The sequence below is a fragment of the Delphinapterus leucas genome, chromosome X (genome assembly GCF_059928025.1).
Source record: "Delphinapterus leucas isolate spDelLeu-1000000601 "Yukka" chromosome X, BTC_Dleu_Yukka2, whole genome shotgun sequence".
Classification (NCBI taxonomy): domain Eukaryota; kingdom Metazoa; phylum Chordata; class Mammalia; order Artiodactyla; family Monodontidae; genus Delphinapterus; species Delphinapterus leucas.
In genome coordinates, this window is record NC_143150.1 from 127731041 (window position 1) to 127754522 (window position 23482).

Sequence of the window (23482 nt, forward strand, 5' to 3'; positions counted from 1 at the left end):
ATTCTCACACGTCACCCCCAGCCTCTGGGCGCCAAATCCCACCTCAGCAGCCCCGACAACCCTGCTTCTCTGCTTCCTCCTCCCACCTCCTCTGAGCGTGTGGGCTCCTACAGACACACGCCTTCACAGCTCTCCTCCACGGAGGGTTCCACCTCATGTCTGCCCCTGGTTCCAGGCCACTTCACCAGCTCTCAGCTGATGCCATCCCAACCTCCACGCTCCAGGGCACTCCCGACACCTCTACTACACGTGAAATCCAATCCTGCCGTTGTGTTCCCCAGCTAAACCACAGGGCCTCTGGGAGTCAAATATTCGTTCTACTTATTCTGGAACAGGAGGCCCTCAATAAAACAGCTAACAAATCCAGTCCAGCCGTTCTCTATAAAGGTGGGATCTGTCCTGTTCCAGGCTTCCGTACACATATTCCAGCTGGTGGGATGTAAAGGGAAGGTGTGCAGAGACAATATTTAGAGAAGCAAGAAATGGAAAGCAGGGACAGACCCAGGAAGATTACAGTAACCGGCCCCACCCACCGTCTCCCACACTCGCTGAAGAACACCGAGTCCCGGGAGCCTCTGCTGCTAACCAGAGACATCCCAGGCCAAGGAGATCAAAGGGCCATGTGCCCAGCTCCTCCTTAAGTTATTTTTAGATCTTACCAGAGGAGGACAAGAGAAACCGGAGAATTTCCACTCTACCACTGTTCTGGCAGCTTTCAAAGTAGGTTAACAGGAAAAATGATCTGGGCTGTCACTGCTGCTTTTAAATTCTGGCTAATTTTAACCCTTCTCCCAACCCGCTCTCCCTGCCACTCCCAACCAGAAGACGTAGATGCCTCCACCACACTGTCCTAAGGGTTTGACAAATCGAGAAAGAAAACAGAAGAACCGTGAAGGAAAGAAGCCGCCCTGGACACCACAGCTAATGGAACGCTCTGGCTTGCCACCATGCACATCAGAATGAGACAAGTGTAAAGAAGAAATCTTGACAGCAGAGCGGCCTCCAAATTACAGATGGGATACTGTCCAAGGCTTCATTGGTTTCGCACTCAGAAATGTTTTTCTCCTAGAAACAATGCTATAAAACTATGATCAAGCTCCCAGCCAGTCTAGATGGCCCTGTAAAGCCTGCAAACGTAACTGAAATGTAAACTGGCCGTGAAAAACGTCCAAGTAGCACACCATAGCGTGGCGATTGTATGCTTCAATGCCGAGCACCTGAATCACCGTGCTGTTTCTGGGGGAAGCGGGGTTTCCCCCACGTATGGGGTACCAGCTACTACGGGCAAGACAGGAATGAGTGACATTTCATCTTCCCCACATGTTTTCACCGTTGTCTAGGCTTCAAGAGAAGCAACCATCAAAAACAGCAGGTAAGGGCTTCCCTGGTGGCGCAGTGGTTGAGAGTCCGCCTGCCAATGCAGGGGACACAGGTTCGTGTCCCAGTCCGGGAGGATCCCATGTGCCGCCGAGCGGCTGGGCCCGTGAGCCATGGCCGCTGAGCCTGCACGTCCGGAGCCTGTGCTCCGCAACGGAAGAGGCCGCAGCAGTGAGAGGCCCACGTACCGCAAAAAAAAAAAAAAAAACCAGCAGGTAAAAAGGCAAGAAATGGGTCACCCCCCCTTAGTATGTTAAGCCAAGCCTTCCGCAGAAGGCACTAGAATGTTAGCACCAGGGCACAGGAAGAAGACTGTGCGAGCCAAATGCCAGTGGTACCACTTCCCAGCTGTGGGCCCTGCCGTACAATTCCGCTCTGAGAAGCCAAGGCATTTGGCTGTCAGCCAGGCCTATGGTGGGCAGGGCATCTTCCTTTGTCCACCAACATCGCCAGCCTCTGGGTGACTGAGATGGGGATGCAGAAAAAGCAGGATGTGAACAGAGGTCTCTTCTGGATGACCCAACTTCCCCTCTTCTCCCACCAAGCACAGGAGCACCCTGTACCCCCTCCTTTTATGCTACAGCCCTGCTCTGCTGGGACAGAGCCAGCACCAATCCCTTCCAACCCTGTGGCAGAAATGACTGGTAGAGTTTAATGTACTACCTCTCCTGGGACTCCCAGGATTTTAATTGGAACAAAGTTTCATGTCGAACAAATGACTCTCTAATTGTGGAATACCAGGCTCCAGCAAGCAAGGTTAGATGGGAATAGGGTGCAAAGGAAGATCAGATCAGGAGAGAGGAGGAAGTGCGGGTCACACCAGGGAGGTGGTATGGGCCTCAGAACAGGCAGGGATCACACGCTGGTTCCGGAAAGGGCCAGAGAGTCAATACTTCAGGCTTCCAGGGGCCAGAGGGTCTCTGTTGCAACAGCCTGTGTAAGGAATAAGCAACCACAGACAGTATCGAAATGAGTGGGTGTGGCTGGGTCCCAAGAAAACTCTGAATTTCATATCATTTTCATGTGTCACAGAACAGTATTCTTTTTTTGGCCGTTTAAAAATATAAACCCATTCTTAGCTCGCAGGCTGTACAAAAACAGGTGGCAGGCCAAGTCTGGCCCCTGCCTTCAAGGAAGCCTGTCTCAAGCTTTGCCTCAGGAGATGCTTTTGGAATCGGACACCGTCATTCTTCCAGGGCTCCCACGTACACAGCCCTGGCGTCTAGCCGCCGGCCCGTACCCCACGACTCCCGAGTGTCCCTGCGGAGTCCTAAGGGTAAAAAACCTTCCACTGTTGAGAAGCACGGTGCTGCCCTGGGAGAGAGGGTGGGCTTTGAAGTCCCAGTTCCAAGTGGTAGACCCGGTACGCCACTGCCCTGACCTCAGTTTCCCCACTTGCAAAACAGGAAGAGCCTTTCTGGATTTGGATTTGTTGTGCAGGCTCAAAAACAACTACAGAAAGTACCCAGGACACTGCCCTGCGGTCAGCGGGCACCCAAAAAGTCACAGGTCCAACACGAACGATTTTTATCCTTATCTCCCGCCCTCTCCCCCACCCCACCCCCGCCTCGAGGCTCAATTACATTCCTATTCAAGCCCCAAAGTTCAGGTTCAGGTGTCAACCTAGAGATGTGACCCTGGCACTGAGAATGAACCAGGTACACGTGAATGAAGCCACAGTCCAAACAGCAGAGGTCACAGGCAGGACAGGCCACTCAGGTTTCAACATGCAGGAAGTCACAGAGAAATCCCCTCCCCACAGATTAAACTCTCAAACACACAAAGGAGCGCTGGTTCCACCAGGGGGGCCCTTCGTCCTGCTCTCCTGGGCCACTTCCTCGTACCCTGCTCTGCACCCAGGAATCTCAGTCCCTAGCCTCTATCTTCAGCTCTCCCTCACCACTGTATAGAGCATGCACAGCTTGCAACAAAGACATGTTACCACGTGCAGCAACAAAATAGCAAAGGATAGCTGTTGAGACAACGTTTCTTTAGGAGACTAAGTGCTGATGGTTTCTTAACCTGACGGGCAATTTCAGTCATTCCGCGACTAGCTTAAGCACGCGGCCAATTCTACAAAGCTCATGGCAAAATCGCTGAGTGTCAGAAAATATTAAATGACCACCTGGATGTGCTTTTTATTGAGCTCTGTTTATGAATGGAGACATAGTTCACATTACTTAGAGCGATGCGCTTCTGATCATCTCCAAGCAAGATTCCCTGGAGAGCAACGCAGAGCGAGGTCATTCAGCAGCAGCACGTGCGATGTATGCATTTCCCTTTTGCTCGAGGGAGGAAAACCACCTATGTCAGTTTCAACCAAGGTGAAAAGAGGGACTTGAGATACTACTGTTTTCAAAACTTTCCTTACCTCTCAATAGTCAGAAGGACGCATTACAAGTCTGCCCTTTGGCTATCTCCATCTTTGTCTCTATGTTGGCCCTTGAGAAAGGGTGGGCCGCTGTACGTTGGCTGTATTTTCCCTCCCGTATATATGCATTCTTCTAACAAAACGCAGCCATTCGGCCACGCCACAACCCCATCTCACGCTTTCTCTTGCTTGGTTGGTTGTTTGTTGTTTGGGGGAGGGGAAGAGGCTAAGGAGAGTGAGAAAAGGGAAAATATATAACAGAGAGGACAGCGCCCCACTTCCTCTGATATCAGCCACACTGCCCGCTCACCTCGGACGCCTGGTTCTTAGCTCTGCCGGAGCAGAGACAACAGACAGGGACACGTTTTCCGGAACTGATCACTCTGAAACTGCTCTCCCCGCACGCAAAGTGACACCATGTCCACGCACGAGGAGCTTCTACCACCACGTGAGACCACGTGACATATTTTCAGAGCAAGCTTCAAAGTATGAAAGCGGATCCGAACCCTTTGTAAAAGAGCTTTATTGAGATACAGATCACATACCACACAATTCACCCATTGGAAGTATACAGTTCAGTTGCTTTCAGTATATTCACAGAGCTGTGTAACCCTGATCAGTACAATCAACCTTGGAACATGTGCATTATATCTCCCCAGAAGCAGCCCTGGACCCCCTCCTTCAGCAGTCACTACCCAAAGCCCCGGTCCTAGGCAACCACTCATCTACTTTCTGACGATGCAAACCCTTTTTTGTTCAGCCCGCAAGCCTCTGCTGTAAGTGTCTGACAGGCTCCCTGGTACCAACGGCCCTCGCAGCTCACTTCCCAGTCTTATCACATCTCAGGGGCGCGAGCCAGTACAGCAGCCTGGCTCCGGTTTCCATAAGCCGCCGTGGCTTCTGCAATTTCACTCCACGCCTCACTCACAGGAGCTTCTCAAGGCCCAGACTGCAAGCTACTGTCCTGAGTTCCCGAGCAGCAGCTCGCGCAAAACCCCCAGGAGGGCAACACGCCGTAACGTGGCTCTCGAGGTGAAGCGCTGCCACCACCCCCCAACAGAGAGCCACACCACTCTGCGGTGTCTCACGACTACCATTAACCATTTCCAACTCGCCACCTTCACGGCAAGAGAGGTGGGAAAGAAAAATCATTCGGCCACATTCCATGCAGTGGGAGATTCACGTCCGTTATACGCTTAGTTTACGTCTCCACTTTCCTAGCCAGACATGTGGCAAACCATCCAAACGGAAGAGAAGAAAGAAATTCCAAAGTGAGGCCTAAGTGGGGTGGATAACACCAAACACAATAACTACCGTCACCGAAGGGGAGAAGAGAGGTTGTCCCATCCGTCTACAAAACAAGGGGTATGGGAACTGATTAAGTAACTGAATCCGGGGCCAGTGATTTCGGGTTGTGATGGACGAGCTGGGGGGCTTTCCTCCCCATTATATTCTCCATCAATCTGCCTGGAGCTTGAAGGGGAAATGGCTTCTCTCATCTGAGCATTGCAAACAAAAGGAGCATGCCCCACATGGGGCTCAGGCACTGCCTGCACCTGGATTTTAACCACCCAAAGCATCCTCCTGCCTTCCAGGGGAGGCCGCTGCCACCTGCCCCGTCCACTTCGGCCGCCAAGAAAGTCAAGGGGATCTTCCACGGGTGCCTGTTTAACAGCCTCAACTCATTCCGTCCCCTTCTCCTCCATTCATGCTCCACTGGAGTTTTGCAAGAGAAGATATTACTCACGCTTATCTTTAAGTCATAAATGAGTACGAGCAGACACTGGTGAACTCCCAGTAATGACAGTGGATGACGTAACCATTCTGCGCCGTACTGATGTCCTGGTTTTGCTGCTGCTCTAAGCTTATGTAAGACGTCACCACTGGAGGAACCTGGTTGACAGCACACAGGACCTCTCGGCGCTATCTCTGCAGCTTCTTGTGGTCTATAATCAACCGAAATAAATCGTTTTCAATGAAAATTACCTAAATAAATTTTAAAAAAATCAAACAGTCTCTGTTACTGGTCCTCTGGAGAACTAAAAAGCGGCAAACCCAAAGGAAGCCAACGAATCCTCAGAAGGTCTTCCTGGTCGTTAAAAACTCAGTGCCACAGACACAGGCAGTGAACCAGGAAAAAAATCTCTTTCTGTAACTAGCAAGAAAAAAGGTCTCCTACTGCCTTAAAATGTAATATCCTGCAAGGACTTGACGTGAACAATCTGAAAATGAAATTAAGAAAATATCATTCACAAAAGCATCAAAAAGAATACACCCGAAACTCGAAAACATAAACCACGAACAAGTGCCAACATTACAACTCAACCTCCACTAAGCCTGACGTTCCATAATGCTGAGTCATGCTCAGCTCCCTTCCCAGCAAGGCTCTGCAGGAATTAAGGTGGTCTTCCATCATCATCAAAAGCTAACAGGGGGGCTTCCCGGGTGGCGCAGTGGTTGAGAGTCCGCCGGCCGATGCAGGGGACACGGGTTCGTGCCCCGGTCCGGGAAGATCCCATATGCCGCGAAGCGGCTGGGCCCGTGAGCCATGGCCACTGAGCCTGCGCGTCCGGAGCCTGTGCTCCGCAACGGGAGAGGCCACGGCAGTGAGAGGCCTGCGTACCGCAGAAAAGAAAAAAAAAAAAAAAAAAGCTAACAGGTGACACCAGGACCACATCCAGTTGCTACAATGCATGGTATTAAAAATGAGTGATCATTAAGAAGCACACACCCACCCAATCAATCACCCATCTAGTCTCTCAATCATGTATGTATAAGCAATAGAGAAAAGCAGCCACTGGCAGCTGGGAGCTGGCCTGGCACTCACGGCGAGGCTGCAGCCTTCTCCTGTTGGAACATAAACAATTCAGAGACCACTAATCTCAGACAGGGACCCGATTCCATAAACCCTGCCCAACTCTTTTAAGGTCTTCTTAGCACCCTGTGACTGAGATGTCCCACGGTCCCCTCAATGCAATGCAAGGTCAACAAACCCAACCTCATCCAACTACAGGTTTGTGTGTTCCTGGAGACTACTTGGCTGAAAGACATTGTACCTAGGAATGCAGGTGAGGACAAATGCCTTTTAAAGAATGAGTCTCAACATACAGATGGCCAACAGGCACATGAAAAGATGCTCAACATCACTAATTATTAGAGAAATGCAAATCAACACTACAGTGAGGTACCACCTCACACCAGTCAGAATGGCCATCATCAGAAAGTCTACAAACAATAAATGCTGGAGAGGGTGTGGAGAAAAGGGAACCCTCCTGCACTGTTGGCGGGAATGTAAGTTGGCGCAGCCACTACGGAAAAGAGTATGGAGGTTCCTCAAAAAACTAAAAGTAGAGTTGCCATATGACCCTGCAATCCCACTCCTGGGTATACATCTGGAGAAAACTATAATTTGAAAAGATACACATACCCCAATGCTCACAGCAGCACTCTTCACAGTAGCCAAGACAGGGAAACAATCGAAATACCCATCAACAGATGAAGGGATAAAGAAGATGTGGTGTATATACATACATACATATACACACACACACACACACACACACACAATGGAATACTACTCAGCCACAAAGAAGAATAAAATAATGCCATTTGCAGCAACAGGGATGGACTCAGAGATTTTCAAATTAAGTGCAGTTAAGTCAGAAAGAGAAAGGAAGTCTAAAATATGACACGAATGAACATATCTACTAAACAGAAACAGACTCACAGGCATAGAGAACAGACTTGTGGTTGCCAAGGGTGGGGGGAGGGATGGGGGGAGGCATGGATTGGGAGTTTGGGATTAGCAGATGCAAACTAGTACATACAGAGAATGGATAAACAACAAGGTCCTACTGTAGAGCACAGGGAACTCTATTCAATATCCTGGGATAAACCATAATGGAAAAGAAAATGAAAAAGAGTATGTGTATGTGTGTGTATGTGTGTGTGTGTGTGTGTGTGTGTGTGTGTGCGCATACATATAAATATATATAAAAAACTGAATCACTTTGCTGTACACTTGGAACTAACACAACATTGTAAATCCCCTATACTTCAATTAGAAAGAGTCTCACACTTTATCTCACCTGAAACAGACAAGATGAAACCACTTACAGAACTTATCTATATGAACTGCAAATCACAACAAAGCACTTTCCTTTCAATTTTTAAAAACGGACTCTACCACCATTGGAAGCCACCCATCCTTTACCACTTAGGTATTTTTAATGAAACGAACTGCGTGTATTTGGTTTTAAGACCAAGTTGAGAAGTTATTAACTTGACACAGTGGTGGTTACATGTTCCACCAAGTGGCACGGAATATTCCCATCACTGCAGAAGCTTTAATTGTAAATCTGCCGTTTGTTCTTAAAACACCTACTCAATGACGGAGCTCCAGCGTCCAGCACCCACAACACCTGAAGGCAAAGGAGCTGCTCAGAAAAGCTTGTGTTCACGGATTAAAACAACCTGAAACATATACACAAACGCAGCACCTCCTCATACTACCTCGATTCTCTTTCTAGCATCATTTGGGGGAGGGGCTGTCCTGATAAAACCAAGCATCATCCGGGAGTCCGGACACCACGGACGGGCTTCCATGGTGGGTCAAAACATGTTTCGGATGAGGTACAGTGGATTTTTCTCAACAAGCAATTTAAGGCATAGATGTTATCCTCATCTTAAACGATATCATTATACCTTGAAAAGATTCTGTTGGGTTAGGCCATTAGACTCTGCCGGTACTTGACGACTTTTGATCTGAAATGGGGATGCCGCTCCATTCAACCTAATATGGGAGCAAAATAATTTTTTAATATATAAAACCGAAGTCCAAAATTTGGTTTACAACTGTGCCAGCGTGGAGATGCAAAGTTCTTCCTTTCAAGAAAGAAAGAACCTGCCCATCCTCCATGGCTCTGTTCTGAGCAGCGCCACGACTGAACAAGGCCATTTCTCTCTACCCATCAGGCAATCTCCACTCCAGAGCTCATGGGGGGGGGGGGGCCTGGCTCAAACTTTATCAGATACGCGTCGAGGTCCTGAGGCTTTCCTTACTCAGTCCTGTCCCCCATTTATCTCCACAGGCCTTTGTCCCTCATTAAAACACTTGAACCTCTCACTGCATCTCCAGAGGGACCAGAGGACACAACTATCGAGGCTGGCCAAAAGGTTCGTTCGGATTTTTCCGAAGCCCGAACTTTGGGGCCAACCCAATGTTACAACGCTGACTGCTTTCAGGTCGTTAAAGTCCCTGAAAATAGACACCTGTGTATGTGTGTGTATCTAATACCCGGGGACACACACTGTGTATACACACAGAGTCAATTTTCATGATTTGAGGATACAGTATTCGTGAATTTGCCTATCTGCTAAAATCTATCTGTAACCCCAGATCCAGACCTGAGGTGGTGTGGTCACTTAAGGACCAAGCACGGGGTGAGACCGTCGAGCCGCTCGGTGCACACGTTCCCAGCTCAGGTGGAATGAGGCCTCGTGCTACCTTCTTGTTTCAGCTCCCAGGCCGTAAACCAGTGTGCTCTCCGTGGGCTATTTACTGCCACGTGTTTTGCACTTCTGTGCTTTTGTTGGTGACATCTCTGCTTAGAACAGCCCCCAAGCACGGTGCTGCAGCGCTGTCTGGTGTTCCGAAGGGCAAGACGGCTGTGCTGTGCGGTAGGGAGGGAACACGTGTGTTGGAGAAGCTTGGTTCAGGCATGAGCTACAGGGCTGCTGACCGCGACTTCAACATGGATGAGTCAACAGTATACAGTCAATAAGGCGTCTTTAAGCAGAAACACACGTAAAACAAGGTTATACAGTGATTGGTTGATGAAAATAACGTGACCAGAGGCCTACAGGAACCGAACCCTCTGTTTCCCCTAGAAGCAAAGCTTCTATGAGGTCTCAGCAACTGTACGTTCAACTACCGTGAATAAGGAAAATCGACCATAGACATAAGCCACATAAAGATGTAGCCATTACTAATCTCCACTCGACCTAAAAAAAACCCTAAAACCATTCTTCTGTGTCTTCCTATTGCACAGACATCCCTGTATGGAATGACACGGTGGCCCCTCCCACGCTCAGCTTTTCCCCTGTGCTCATCCCTTTATGATCCCTTCACTACATCAGGGCCAAAGCTAAGCGACTTCACGTGTAGGCCCTCTGCCCACAGCCCTTCTGTACAGGCGAAGTTTGGTTCCAACAAACAACAAGGGCAGCTACGAATGGAAAAAGCCGGAGCCAAAGAGAATGAAATGACAGACGATGGGAAGCGGAGATAAACCCCTGCCCTCTCTCTGGAGCGCATCCGCCCTAGCAGGCATCCCTGCAGCCCCTTTCCATTGGCACGACTCCACCTTGCTCGGGAGGAGCTCTCAGAGAAGCTCTGGACCCCGTCTGCACTTTTGAAGTGAGAAATGGACGGCAGAGACACAGTACTCAGGGCAAGAAGCCAACGCCGGTTACAAAACACGGTGTGTTAACTCTGTTTTCCTCTTTTATAACTCCCCTAAGAACAGATGTAATAATGTTTCCAAGAAAGCAAACCAGCAGAAAAAGAGGGCTAAAGGTAGAAACTTCTTCCGTAATGTAAGCCATCCTAACAGTGAACCAGTTTAACATGGCTGCTTTCCTGGAGAATTGTTCTGACCCAAATTCTGAAGGGACCAAACACAGCAACCAGGAAGGGAATCTTCTTAAAAGGCACCAAAGCCTATTTAAACAAATCTGCAAAAGATTACTGATTTTTCAATGAAGATTCTCAAGCTATATTTTTTTTTCAAGCTATATATTTTAATATAAAACATTTAACTACGGCTTTTTTGTTTGTTTGTTTTGCTTTGTTTTTTGTTTGTCTGGTCAGTTTGGGTTTTACACCAAATAGTCTATGACCTGATTCCCCAAGGACTTTTCAGAGAAAAAAGCAGAAAAAAAAAATCCCTCCATATGTGATGCTTGTCACATGTGGTACAAGCTTGTATATCCTCCAAAGAAAGCTTAGATAATGAGATAAAGGTAACCGTATTCCTCACTTCTATTTAGACTAAGTGTCTGAACTTGATTTTCTCCAACAGGGTCCAAACTGGCCTTTAGTTAAGTCACATCCACCTGACTAGATAATCAAGAAATGCTCTCAGACCTCAATTCTAAGACAACCCCACAGAATGGAATCTGCTGGAAGGTGGGCCTTTCCTGACTCCTGTTCAAGGCAGTTTAGTCATTAAAAGTTCCAGGGAACATAATTATTACAGCGCATTCCCTAACAGGTAACAAGAGAACATTCCAAAGACAGCTTTCTGGCCACTGGGTTTCACCATACACAGTTTTTACCGCTGCGAGTGATAGAGCAATCCCCCATAATACCAGTAACTCAAACTAGGGGCTGAGGACAGTCTTGAAAACGGATCCATCACGTTGTGTGCTGGAACCTTTTGGAGAGCATGTGGCCCAAGTGATCAGCTGACAGAAGAAAAACGATGATTCCTTTATTCTCTTGGGGCCAGTGTCAAGTGGGTGGTTAATGATAGCATTAGGCCTAAAATTCAATCCTTCTGCTCCTATTCAAGGGCTCTTTCCAGGGAAACTTCAGTCTTGGTATCGGACCAAAAAAAAAAAAAAAGAATTATAACCTACAGTTATATGGGTCTTCTTTGATTTAATGCAGTTAATCTTGGATAAGGTCAGGAACTGACCTGCATTGGCTCAAATAACCCCAATTTCCAATCAGGAGGACCCACCTACTTGTAAAAGTCTTCACTCCCCATTATACGTGTTCCACAGGCAGACCGTGAGCGCAGGTACACTGTGAGAAGTCAGATGCCAGGAAGGTCATGGGCAACTCTCCACTGATAAATTACACAATCATCAAAGGAACGTGGAGACGGCTTGTAACGCCAGTTCCCAGTTCTTTAAACCACAGTGAAGCGAGAGGAGAAATACCATCTCCATCAAGCATAAAGAGTTCCTAGAGAGTGTTCTGGAAAGCTGAATGAGACACTGCCCCGTGGCACCGATAAGAAGAAGGCTGGAAGTAAATGACCACTGGAATCTCCCTCAATCACACTGTCTGAGTCACAGGTCACAAACTCAGCCTATTGCCAAAAGTTTACTGTTTGTCCTCGAAAGCACATCTTCTAACATATTCCCTGAGTTCCCCGCGGCTTCATCCGGCCGCTCCTCTCCCCTTCGCGCACACACACACCCACCCACCCCCAATCTCAACAACATTCTACTCCGTAAGCGACAGTAACGTGAATCACGTTCTGCTGTGAGACAAGAATCGGTGCTCAGAACGTCTTGCTACAGGCACGCCCAACAGAAAGGGAAGTTCCATTTCCTCCTAAGTGCCTTTCAGCTCAACTTGTTCGCCATTAGTTAACAGTCCAGGTGCCTCTTGAGGGGAGGGGTGTGTCGGGTCTAACAAGGTGAGGGTCCCTTTCCCCAAACCTGACTCCAGTTTCCTAACCACTAAGTTCCAAGGGATGGGCTCCTTTTCATGTAAGTTGTATTTTAGACAGAAGGACAGCTGGAAAAATTACCAAGGCTGGTAGCATAACGTGACACTGCTAGACCTGCATGTGGAAATGCGGCAGCTCAGGGCCTTTCTCATTTTGTAGTTCACATAATTTTCATTTAGTTCACATACTTCTATTTTCATCTCCTCTTTCATTCCATGTGACTTCCTAGGTCACCTGCTTTGTCAGACACACCAACTTGGTGCCCTCACAGCCCAGGAGGTGACAGGGCAGCCAACAAGGTGGTAGAGAAGAACTGACACCTCAAAGGCACAGAGAACAGATGGTGGTGGCCAGAGGCGGCGGGAGAGGGGATGTGGGTGAAGAGCATCAAAGGTGCAGACTTCCAGCCATAAAATAAGTTAAGTCCCGGGACTTCCCTGGTGGTCCAGTGGCTAGGACTCCGCACTCCCAATGCAGGGGGCCCGAGTTCCATCCCTGGTCGGGGAACTAGATCCCACACGCCGCAACGAAAGATCCCACATGTGCGACTAAGATCCAGCGCAACCAAATAAATAAATACATAAATAAATAAGTAAGTAAGTGAGTAAGTCCTGGGGATTCAACGTAATACATGACTATAGTTAACAATACTGGAGAGTATATCTGAACGTTGCTAAGAAAATAAATCTTAAAAGTTCTCATCACGGGACTTCCCTGGTGGTGCAGTGGTTAAGAATCCGCCTGCCAGTGCAGGGGACACGGGTTCAAGCCCTGGTCCGGGAAGATCCCACATGCATCCCACGGAAGGAGCAACTAAGCCCGTGTGCCACAACTACTGAGGCCGTGTGCCGCAACTACTGAAGCCCGCGTGGCCTAGAGCCCGTGCTCCGCAACGAGAGAAGCCACCGCAATGAGAAGCCCGCGCACCGCAACAAAGAAGAGTAGCCCCCGCTCGCCGCAAATAGAGAAAGCCCGCACGCAGCAACGAAGACCCAACGCGGCCAAAAATAAATAAATATTTTTTTTTTAAAAAAGTTCTCATCACAAGAAAAAGAAATGAGTAACTATGTGTGATGATGGATGTTAACTAAACCTATTGTGGTGATCACATCACAATGTTTACATATATCAAATAATTATGTTACACACCTTCAGCTAATACGTTATATGTCAATTATATCTCAATCTTTAAAAAATGAAATGAAAATAAAAAAGGACCGTTGAAGGACGGAACTGTCTCTGTGGGTCCTGACCCTTCCCCGCCCCTGCATCCCACAAGCCAGGAGATGTCTTTTCTCAACAGGGAATCAGGAAGAACAAAAGCCTTGCTCTCACAACCACTGTACTAAAGACACAATCAAGGAGAACCATTTCATCTAAACAGCACTCAACCGAAGGAGAAAAGAGAGAGAACGAAAGAGAGAAATAGAAAGTTCTGCACAACAGGGTTACTTCCGTAACTTGCTGGTCGCCCCAAGAGGTGGTACTTGGCCGACCTGACGATAGCCAATTCTAGGTGACACAGCATCCTCTAGAGCAAGTGCTTCCCCAGCCAGCTAAAATTGGCAGAAAATCTCTGTTTGCTTGCTGTGCACGACGATGCGGGTGGGAATAGGCAGGCTTTTTCGCTCGCTCACTCACTCACAGTACCGTCCTCTGCTTGTCCCGCCAGCAAGTCAAATACCCTGATTTTCTTTTCATACCCTCAACATTTCAATCACCAAAATAAAACAACGCTCGTGTGGGAGGAGGAAGGAGGCTGTCAGCCTCTCAATGACACGGCTCCCTCCTCTAATGAGGTCAAAAGTTTCTTTTGGCCACAAAGCAACCGAGTGTCAACACGCTAAGCATCAGCCCCCAAAGACTGGAAACAGAATTTACAGCAAAAGATGCAAAAGGCTGGTCCATGGAAACGTGACAAACGACCCTTAACCATGCAGCACAACGCGCACTGCAAAGGACACCATGAGCAACTGACCCATAATTACCACGCGCTTGTTACGGCGCAGGGCCCAAAGGAAACCTAAGGCGTGATCTCTGCTACCAAGGACTTGCAGTCTTGCTGGTAAGGAAAAAGAAAATACATGCGTAAGAGAAACAGTGGGCAAAAGGCCACCTGGAAAAAAAGAGTATTAAGCTCATAATGGAAATCTCCTAATAAAACACAGATTTTCCAACACCAAATAAATGGTCCATTTATTAGGCTGAGCAATAGCAAAAAAAAAAAAAATTTAAAGAATTAATACAGTACAAAGCCAATGAGAATAAGTCACAGGAATCACAGAAACCTAGCCAAGACCCTTGGGTTGTAACTTGCTTCCACACAGCCATCTGTGAGAGATTAAACAACTCCTTTTTCCTCGGGAGGGCTTTATGTCTTTATATGGAAAGGACTGCCAATTGCCCTTCCCAGTGGAGACAGTCCTGCAAGACGTGGTACTCAAACTTCAAAGTGCACGACAGTCACCTGGAAACTGTGTTTGTGCAGGGCTCTTCAGCCTGGGCACATGTGGACCCAGGCCAGGTAATTCCTTGTGGGGGACCGTCCTGTGCACTGTTCCATGCTGAGCAGCATCCCTGGCCTCTACCCACTAGATGCCAGGAGCACCCTCTCCCCTAGTTAACTACAACAGAATGTCTCCAGGTGTTGCCAGATGTCCCTGGGGGGACATGATTGCCCCCCCACCTCCCCTCACCACCACCTGCCCAGCTGAGAACCCCTGTTCTAAGATGGAACCAAGGAAGCTACATATTTCACAAGCACCTGCCGCTTCCCACATCCAACTACGGGGCTATTTTCCTGGATATAACTGGCTGCATCAGCCTTGCCCACTGGGGTCGTCTTCCTTCCCACACACCAACAGGGCAGAAGCTATCACAATCCCGCTTCTTCCCTCTTGCCTCTTAACACACGTGCCTTTTGCCCCCTTTGCTGTGTGACTCTGCATGACCTCCCGACTAGAACAGCCCTCCCCAGCCCATGGATGTGGGATCTGGCCACGTCACTTGCTCTGGTCAACGAGCATTAGTGGGAAGGACAGGCAGAGGTTTTAAACGTGACTGCGTGAGGTAGCTTGGCTTCTTCTTATACCAGACAGGAGGGGCAGAAGTACATGCCCCAAGAGGCTACTAGCCTCAGAAGGAGGAGATTAGGAGCTCAGTCCTAAACCCAGCCCAGAGCCTGACCAGGCCTCCCTGATCCCACCCAGCTGAGCCCAGAAGAGCCACACCTCACCACCCACTGACCAGTAAGCAAGAAATAAGTGCTTGGTGCTCTTTTCAGCAGCACATACATTAAAACTGGAAAGATACAGAGATTAACATGGCCCCTGTACAAGGGTAACAAAAATTCATGAAGCATTCCATATTTTTGATGGAAACTAAACTTTCGGTGGTGAGCATGCTCCAGCATACAGAGATGTCAAAATACGGTACTGTACACATAAAACTTACATGTTATAAGCCGTTACCTCAATTTTAAAAAATTCTGTAAAGAAATAAGTGCTTGTTTCTGTAAGCCTTTGTATGCGGGGGTGCTGTTTGTTACACATCATCAGCAAAGCAGAAAGCTGACTAATACACTCCCCAAATATTTCTGAACCAAAATGCTGATTAACAAGTGGATATTATTATGACTTCTCTGTCCCTACCCCCACCTGTCTTCCTCCACTCTTGTATGGAGCCACAAACCCACCAATTCAGTCCCCACAAAGGCACACATGGTATCTTTGAAGTCCTGGGGGCCAGGTCCCACTCTTCTCACATCGTGGTGGTCTTTCCCACAGCTGACTCAGACTCTGAGACACTAACTCCAGGCAACAGTTCTGTCAGAGTCCCCGAGAGACCCTCAAACTGACAGTGGCAGGGCCACCCACCAACTATGGAGTTCTTGGGAAGGAGAGGCTCTAGACATACAAATGTGTTCAATCAGCACCAAAAATCCCAGGTCCTTCCAAGACAGAAAACAACCGGGTGTGCTCAGAGGTAACTCAAGACTCAGCCAGTGGCTGCACCTCAGTGAAAGGCAGGCACACCGACCAAACAGCTCCATGACTTCTGAATCATTCAAGAGACAAACAGCAAATATTAAATAAATATACAAACCTTGCAGGGCTCAGAGGAACAAATTAAGAGACAGAAACAAAGGAAATAAGTCTCCTTGAAGACTGTCAATGGAGCCAGAGAATAATGGCCCCCAGACAGTCCCATGCCCCTAATCCCTGGGCCCTGTGACAGTGTTACCGTGCATGGCAAAAAGGACTCTGCAGATGCGATGAAGTTAAGGATGCTGAGGAGGGGAGATTATCTTGGATGGGGGGGGGGGGCAATGTAATCACGTGAGCCCTAAAAAGTGGGCAATCTCTCCAGGCTGTGGTCAGAGAGACACGTGACCAAAGAGGAATGATCAGAGAGATGCTGCACTGCTGGCTTTGAAGATGGAAGAAGGGGCCATGAGCCAGGGAATGCAGGAGGCCTCTAGAAGCAGGAAGAGGCAAGGACTGGCTTCTCCCGAAAGCCTCTGGAAAAGAAGGCGGCCCCACTGACACAGTGAGACCCATCTCAGACTTGTAACCTCTGGAACTATAAGATAACAGAGTGGAGTTGTTCAAGTCAGGAAGTTTGGGGTCATCTGTCCCAAGAGTGACAGGAAACTAACACAGTCAATTATAAGATCAACGGAGAAAACACACATGACCTTCAGCCTTACCAATAAGCTCTTTGTTCACGGCAGACACCCCAGAAAGTCGTGCCTATGGAGAGCCGGAGAAAAATCAGCCTCCATATTCTCCCACCTGACCCTGGAACGGTAATTTATGGCTCTACACAGGCAGAAGGCTTATAAATTCAGAAAAGTAAACAACTCTACAACTGTTTCAGTCTAAGCCGGCGTTGTGGCTTCAGGGAGGCCCCAGAACGCAGCCAAAGTCTAGCTGGTTGGAACCCCGTGACCCCAGAGCAACTTCACACTACCCCCTTGGGAACTACAGGCTTCCTATGTCTCACACCAAGAAAGGACCCTCTAAAATCCCATCCAGGGACTTCCTTGGTGGCTCAGTGGTTAAGAATCCGCCTGCCAATGCAGGTTCGAGCCCTGGCACGGGAAGATCCCACATGCCGCGGGGCAGCTAAACCTGTGCGCCACAACTACTGAGCCTGCGCTCTAGAGCCCACGCGCCACCACTACTGAAGCCCACATGCCCTGGAGGCCGCGTGCCGCCAACTACTGAGCCTGCGTGCTGCAACTACTGAAGCCCGTGGGCCTAGAGCCCGTGCTCCACAACAAGAGAAGCCACCGCAATGAGAAGCCGGTGCACCGCAACGAAGAGTAGCCCCCGCTCGCCACAACTAGAGAAAGCCTGCACATAGCAACAAAGACCCAATGCGGCCAAAAATAAATTTAAAAAATAAAATGCCATCCAAAAGGCAGCACAAAAGAGGGGTCAGCAGGCACAGCTTTAATTGCCCAAAACTGTTTTCTAGGTTGAACTTCAGGGGAAGAGATGGAACTAAAGAGAAGGAGAAGGCAGATACAGTGTACGCCCAATTGGAAGCTGAACTGGAAATGGTCTTATAAACATTGCTCCTTCTGTGAACCGTTTTCCATTTCAACGTCATCTGAAAGGAGCAGCCCGTGCCCCGGGTTTACCCAGCCCGTAACATTCTTCCACCTGATTCCCCACCCCAGGCCCCAAGCCCTCCTTGATTACCCAGAGATTCCACAAAACGTTCACCAAGAAACTGGAATAAAACACAATACAACATGGACACGCCTCAAAGACCTAACGCTAAGGGAAGAAAGCTAGACAGCAAAGGGTACATATTGTGTGATTCCATTTATAGAAGATGTCCGGAATAGGCAAATCCACAGGGACAAAAAGCAGATCATTGGTTGCCAGGGGCTGGGTGGAGAGGGGATTTGGAAAGTGATGGCTTAATGGGTAAGGGGTTTCTTTCAGGGTGATAAAAATGCTATAGAATTAGACAGCGGTGATGACTGCACAACTCTGTAAAAATACCAGGAAAGTACTGAGTTATACACACTTTGAATGAGTGAGTTGCATGGTATGTAAGTTATATCTCAATAAAGCTGTCATATTAAAAAATAGGAGAAGAAGAGAGAGGAAGAGGAAACAACCACTAGGATATCAGCCAATGATTACAAGTCACTGCAAACTTTAAAAAATTTAACCATCCCAAGGAGGTTAGTTTACTTAACAAGCCTGCAATCCTGCGCACCAGCCCACTCCACAGTAAAGATTCTGGAACGCCTGAGCAGAGGTCGGTAGCAAACTGTGACCAGAGGTGGTTTATGGAACGGGCTGAGGAGCAAAGTGGGACGCCTGGGGCTCATGATGAAATGCAGGAAGACGATTCTGCAAAAGTAACAGTTCTCAGTAATTTAAAGCAACTCTCTACAATGAAAGTATTCCCTCTCTCCAAAATAAAAAAACAATTGTAACAAATACACTGGCTACGGCAGCAAACGTCTACTGATAACTTCCGGCTGCTCTAGGTCAGCCGATTCAGATTAGACTCCCGAAAAGCAAACTGAAAGTAAAATACGTTGACTGGTTTGGGGCTGGCTGTTTCAGACGGGAGGGGATGGGATGGAGAAAGGATGGATATTGCTCCCCTGTGAGAGGAAAGGCGGGTGAGCAGCCTTAAGACTGCAGTGGGCCCAGCAGCATGGGGAGCCCCTGGCGCAGAGCCTGGGTCCAATCCCTCCCCACCTGGGCCTGGACCATTTCCTCAGAAGGTGACCCCAGCAACCGCAGACAGGGCGCAAGTCAGATCCCACAAGAGTCGGCGGGGGTATCACGGCTGGTGTTTGGCGTCCATAAGCACGCCGACCCACGCATCCCGAGTTATTCTTGGTATCAGCCCCTTGACATAATAAGGAAGCCAAGAGGAAAGACGGACACATCCAAGCATACAGAAATGGGAAGCTTGGTGGTTAAGACCATAAGCAACGTTATAAGGAACAGTCTAGGAGAGAAATATTTGGAACAGCTAACGATCAGTCTACAAAGACTTCCTCTAAGGCATGTGTGGGCCTCAGACCAGGAGCATCAGTGTCAGCTGGGAACTTGCTGGAAATGCAGAGTCGCGGGCCTCGCCCAGATTTACTGACTCAGAAATTCTGGGGATGGGGCCTGGCAACCTGTGTTTTCACAAGCCCTCCACAGGGCGCTGGTACACGATGAAGTTTGAGAACCAGTGGTAAGGTCACAAAAATATTTACAGCAGCACTATTCATAATAACCCCCAAAATGGAAACAACCCAGGTGTCCAACAACGCGTGAATGGATCAACGGTGGTGCGTCCATACCTGATGGAATCCTACCCAGTCATAAGAGGGGATGAATTAGTGACACAGGCCACAACATGGATAAAGCCGAAAATCACCATGCTGAGTGAAAGAAGCCAGGCAAAATAATGAGCACATGTTGTGCGATTTCACTGATACAGAATTCTAGGATATGCAAACTAACCAATCTAGTAATAGAAAGCCATCAATGGTTGCCCGGAGGTGGGGGGAAGCAGAGAGAGATTACAGAAAGGCACAGGGAAATGCGGAAGCCACGAAAATACGTGTTATCTTGATATGCACGTGTCCGAGAAGCCAGCACCACACTCAAGACAGCAAACATAGGAGAAAACTGATGACCGTGCACACCTTATATACGCCTGGTTTACTGTACTTCAATTACACCTTAACAAAGTGGTAAAAAAAGCAAGCAAGCAGATGGTGCAAAACCAGTGTAATACGATCCCATACAGATAAAAACGCAAGACTACACAGTTGTACATGGACAGCTGAACATGCCAGAAACAGAATCTACCACATCACACTGTGGACTGTGAATATCGGTTATTCTGCCGGAGGAGCTGGAGGTTACAACCCCACAGTGCGGGGATTCAGGGAAATCAGCATATTCTTAGGTATCACCTTAGAAACAGGACGGAGCTTAGAGCAGGAAAAAGAAACAAAACCAGAATCTGTTCAGAGGGAAAGCCTTGCATTTTGGAAGCCCCCAAAGCAAGGCCGGCTGCAGGGGTGCAGGCAGGGAGAGGACCCCCCTCGGGTAGAAACAAGTGCCACAGGGGTGCGGGGCAGCTCCTGCTGGGAAATGCAGGGCAGAGAAGGGGACGCACGCAGGTAAGCGGGCTGGGGCCCAGGCAGGGAGCCCTGAACTTCTCAGGGGGCTCAAAGGTTGACCAGATGAAGAGAACAAGGGGTGGAGGCCTGGCTATTGCGACACCCTGCACACTGCACGCTCCGCACTCCGCACAGCAAATGAAAACCCTATAGAAACCAAGAGAAACCAAAACCCCGGAGGGCCGTAAGCAGATGCACTGAAAGGCTGGGCTCACGGCAGCCACTCCCTTCCAGCACAGTCATCATGTGGAGAGTCTTTACTCAGGATCTTTCGCCCTCCTTTCTCAGTTCTTGGGGAAGAGATAAGGATGAAGTGCGATTTCCAGACGTCTCGTGTAATTTCGCTGTTTATTTGTAAATGAATACTTCTAAAGGAATTTCTTTACCCTCTAAAGTTAGCTCCCAAAACCTTGCTTGTCCTTTGCTGTAGAAAAAGATCCATATTTCCCTGGAATGTATGAGGACGGAAAGATTTCCGAACTTCTCTAAGTCTGATGCGGGTTTTAGTCCTTCAACTTTACTAAGTCTTTAACCACGACATTCAAGCTTCTAAGGCAGGGTACTTGACCTCGGCACTAATGACCTCTTGGGTTGAGTAATTCTTTGTGGGCCTTGGGGCCTCATCCCCTGCATTATAGGATGCTGGGCAGCGCCCCTGACCTCTATCCACTAGATGCCACTGACACCCCTTCCCCATTGGTAACAACCAGAAAGGTCCCCAGACATTGTCCAGCGTCCCTCGGGAGCAAAACTGCCCTTGGTGGAGGACCACTGAGGTAAGGTATATCCCGACCAAGATGGAACTTCCGTCAAAGTCAAACATCCAATGCCATGAAAGAAACAGGACGGGATTTCAAGAAGGAGGCAGCAGGGGCATGGAGGGTTGACTGCCCTATGGCTCTGTCCTGGGTTCTCCAGGGACTGAGTCCATCACTGTAAACGCAGTTCCTTTTCCAGACTCCGCACCTGTCCAATGCAGCCCTTTATGCACGATTCTTCACGATTAGTATGACCCTAAATATATGACGAACTCCTCTAGCTTCACAGTTTGCTGACTACAAGTAAACGTTTCTCTCTTTTTTGGGGGGACGTGCCGCCAGGGCAAGCGGGATGTTAGTTCACCAGCCAGGGATCCAACCTGTGCCCCCTGCAGTGGAAGCGCAGAGTCTTAACCACTGGACCGCCAGGTAAGTCCCTAAACGTAAAAGTTCTTTTCTTTCTTTTTTTTTCAACATCTTTATTGGGGTATAATTGCTTTACAACGGTGTGTTAGTTTCTGCTTTATAACAAAGTGAATCAGTTATACATATACATATGTTCCCATATCTCTTCCCTCTTGCATCTCCCTCCCTCCCACTTTCCCTATCCCACCCCTCCAGGCGGTCACAAAGCACCCGAGCTGATCTCCCTGTGCTATGCGGCTACTTCTCACTAGCTACCTACCTTACGATCGGTAGTGTATATATGCCCATGCCTCTCTCTCGCTTTGTCACAGCTCACCCTTCCCCCTCCCCATATCCTCAAGTCCGTTCTCTAGTAGGTCTGTGTCTTTATTCCTGCCATATGACCCAGCAATCCCACTACGGGGCATATACCCTGAGAAAACCATAATTCAAAAAGAGTCATTTACCAAAATGTTCATTGCAGCTCTATTTACAATAGCCCGGAGATGGAAACAACCTAAGTGCCCATCATCGGATGAATGGATAAAGAAGATGTGGCACATATATACAATGGAATATTACTCAGCCATAAAAAGAAACGAAATTGAGCTATTTGTAATGAGGTGGATAGACCTAGAGTCTGTCATACAGAGTGAAGTAAGTCAGAAAGAGAAAGACAAATACCGTAGGCTAACACATATATATGGAATTTAAGAAAAAAAAATGTCATGAAGAAGCTAGGGGTAAGACATGAATAAAGACCTTTTTGTCTTTTCACAGAGCTACTTACTTCCCGCATGGCTCCACCTTGAGAGCCTGCAACCAACCCATCACTATCCTGATCTTACAGGGAGGAAACCAAGGCTCCCCGTGCAGCCCTGCACTCTCCCTAGGTACCCCTCTCCTGGAGAGGGGGCGGGGAAGGTTCACTAAATCACCTCCCACCATCGGGTTCTGAGCAAAGGGAAATCTACAGAGACAGAAAGGAGATCAGTGGCTGCCTGGGGCTGGCAGGGGGCGCAGGAATGGATGACATGACATTCCTGAAGACGTGAGCGATCTTACTGCGGAATGAAAAGGCTTGAAACCTGGATGATGACCGATGACTGCACCGCTCGGTAAACTGACTAAAAATCACTGAAACTGTACACTTGAAGTGGGTGCTTTTCATGGTATGTAATTTATACCTCAGTAACACTGTTCCTGAAAATCAACTAGACCTTAAATGGGATTTAGAAATCTCCATGAAATTTATCACCGCAAGTGGCCATCTACAGCCATCCCAAGGCAAAGCAAACATTTATGGCAAACCCAAATACAACAAAGTATCACATAGCTTGCAAAAGGAATGACAGCCCAACCTGAATCTACAGTGTGTCCAACTCAATACTAGGAACTACAGAACCGAACTGCCCAATGGCAGCAGTGCGGACAGGGAGAAATTCCGCTCTGATGAACATCTGGGCCACCAGAAACCCATACAGAAAAATACATTTCTTGTCCAAATATAGAACATTCAATGGAAAAGCAAACCCAACAGGTAATTCAAGAAGGCTGAACATACTCTTCGATAGCAAACTATGAACCAAACCCAAACTTCCCTTAAAGCAAAAGCCACGCAGAAAAATGGGACCCCAGGGCTTCCCTGGTGGCGCAGCGGTTGAGAATCTGCCTGCCGATGCAGGGGACACGGGTTCGAGCCCTGGTCTGGGAAGATCCCACATGCCGCGGAGCAACTAGGCCCGTGAGCCACAGCTACTGAGCCTGTGCGTCTGGAGCTTGTGCTCCACAACAAGAGAGGTCGGGACAGTGAGAGGCCCGCGCACCGCGATGAAGAGTGGCCCCCGCTCTCCGCAACCAGAGAAAGCCCTCACACAGAAACGAAGACCCAACACAGCCAAAAATAAATATAAATAAATAAAAATTTAAAAAAAAATGGGACCCC

The 23482-nt window shown here is 48.4% G+C and overlaps 1 protein-coding gene and 1 non-coding gene across 11 annotated transcripts in view; one reads left to right on the forward strand and one right to left on the reverse strand.

Moving 5' to 3' along the window:
- Window positions 1–23482, reverse strand: part of TBL1X (transducin beta like 1 X-linked) — a 240491-nt gene that overhangs the window by 205140 nt on the left and 11869 nt on the right. For 2 of the 10 annotated variants that reach the window (XM_089904822.1, XM_089904826.1), the window contains exon 2: window positions 5496–5694. The exons of the other annotated variants lie outside the window; for them this stretch is intronic. The gene's annotated coding sequence lies outside the window, so the exon portion shown is untranslated. The remainder of the gene's footprint in view (window positions 1–5495; window positions 5695–23482) is intronic. 10 annotated transcript variants of the gene reach the window in all.
- Window positions 15484–15585, forward strand: LOC115804224 (U6 spliceosomal RNA). The gene has a single exon (XR_004025092.1). It is a non-coding gene; the product is annotated as a U6 spliceosomal RNA (small nuclear RNA).